Genomic DNA, 2,308 nt, shown 5'->3' with positions numbered 1-2,308 from the left:
GGTCCCTCTCTATTTGGTGCTTGGACTGCCCTCAATTCCACATCTCTCTCTGGAATATTATTTTTAACTGATGATAAATCTAAAGTGATTTTGAATAGAGTATAGCAGGTCTGTTACAATATTTTTAAAAACAGTGTGGAAGCTTTGCATATCAAAGACATGCACTAAAAATGCATTTTCCAATTTGTGTGATCAAAACAAAACACATGGAATAATATAATTAGTCATGTGAGAAGAGAACCTTGATGCTCTGTAACAAAATGTATTCACTTTATTAAAATGTATAGCACCTCAATTGTGTCAAATCAATCTTCACAATGTCTCTTGGCACTTTTGGGCTTCTCTCTTTAGCTGCGGTGAGCCTGTAAATGTCACTTGTATACTGTTGCAAATTTATTCCAAGCATTAATTTGATAAAATACATGAAATTTTCGATTTTTAAATTAGATGCATTAGCACAGACAAGATGTAAAAGTTACAGTAAACTGCTAACTGAATCATTTGTTCTTTGATTGAGCCTTTTATTCTTTCTGTGATGCTCTTAAAAAACACAATTGTTAACTCTTAATCCATTCTTATATTTATTTAGGCATTCCTTGTCATTTGTAAGGATTTCTTCATCTTCATCTCATGTTTAACACATAGCATTTCCAGTTTGATATCCAGTGTTTAAACACAATAGTTAGTTGTTTGTATTTTTATGGTGTAAAGAGGGCAACATAATCTCTGCCAACTTTCCATCTTAACCCATCTCTTGTTCTCAAAGTTCTTCATGCCCATTCAACAAGGGATCAAATGATTTATACCAATAACACTCAAGAGTGTCCTTGAGATGGGAAACAAGATAGGGGTTCTGTAAAAGGGAAAAGTGCTGTAAAAATTCAAAGGAGTTTACCCATGAGGGTGAGCTCATCTCCTCAAATGGATATATGATATTTTAGATTTCATATTATCTTCTTATAAGGATTAAGTACAAATATAGACACACTCATGCAGCTGCCCTTCGAAAACAACAGATTATAAGACCACAGTAACTGGGGGGCCAGGCTGGGGTCACTTGTGTTTTTAGGGGGCACGTTGTAACATTCATCTTAAAGGGATAGTTCACCTAAAAGTAAAAATTCTGTCATTATTTACTCATGTCGTTCCAAATATGACTTTCTTCTTTTTAGTATAAAGGAAGATATTTAGAAAAACATCTCTCTTTTTTTTCATCCATACAATTGAAGTCAATAGGCACTGAAACAGTTAATATCTATATTTCTGAATCTCTAAACTTGACACATTCTATATAACACAAAACAAAATTAATAACAAAAATAAATCTGCTGCCTATCTTACAGATGAATCTATCAAAAAAATCTGCAGCCTAATCTTACAAAGCGGACTCTTAGCAAAGTTTGTATAGTCATGATTGTTAAATATATTTTGTTTAAAAAAAAAAAACTAACACTGTATAAGCAACACTGGACAATTGGATATGTTAATATTATTCCTCACTATATGTGAACATGACTGCAACTTAATAATTTCTTTTACCTGCATCTTTCTCTGTGGTATGAAAATGTGATAGTTATGGGCTGCTCATGACCTCATGGGTTGTTCATTGCGTTGGTCACCATTTCTCTTTGGCTGCATTATAACGACTTCCTAATTCGGAATATGATCAAAGATTGCATATGTGGATGTGATCAGAGAACTTTTTTATAACCTTTTGCATGGTGGAACAGTTCCATGGATGTTTAAAGTTCTTCATGGAACCATTGATGCTAATGAAGAACCTTTATTTTTTAAGTGTGTAATGTCAAACCTACTTCAAATGATCAGTCAAATGATAATCTGTATTATCTGCATTATAGAGCTGTATTATTCTCTTTAAATAGTAGATCCCTATTCTTTTTTTTCATAAGTTAATAAATACAAATATGTAAAAGTAAAAAAACAAACAGATTACAACAATGTCTTAGAACCTCAATTAAAATTCTAAGCTTATATCTAAATCATGTGAAATAAGAAAGGTATCTGTCCTCAGCTGTAGGTTTATAAACATTTATATATATACACTGTATATAGATTACATTATATATTGGAATCTCGTGATGGTCTGAAATGTTCTTTTAAATATCAGGGGAAAAAAAAGGTAAATATAGTGTACCGCATATCAAATAGTTACTGACCTTCTCACGCTCTTCAAATATGGGCCATCATTATACACATTTTGTAATATCCAAAATGCACAAAAGATAGACTCAACTTACCACAAAAACAATGAACCAAGAGCTGTCATTCCCCACAATACACAACACAA

The sequence above is a fragment of the Phoxinus phoxinus genome (genome assembly GCF_949152265.1).
Source record: "Phoxinus phoxinus genome assembly, chromosome: 11".
Taxonomy (NCBI): domain Eukaryota; kingdom Metazoa; phylum Chordata; class Actinopteri; order Cypriniformes; family Leuciscidae; genus Phoxinus; species Phoxinus phoxinus.
Note: the sequence above shows the minus strand (reverse complement) of the source record.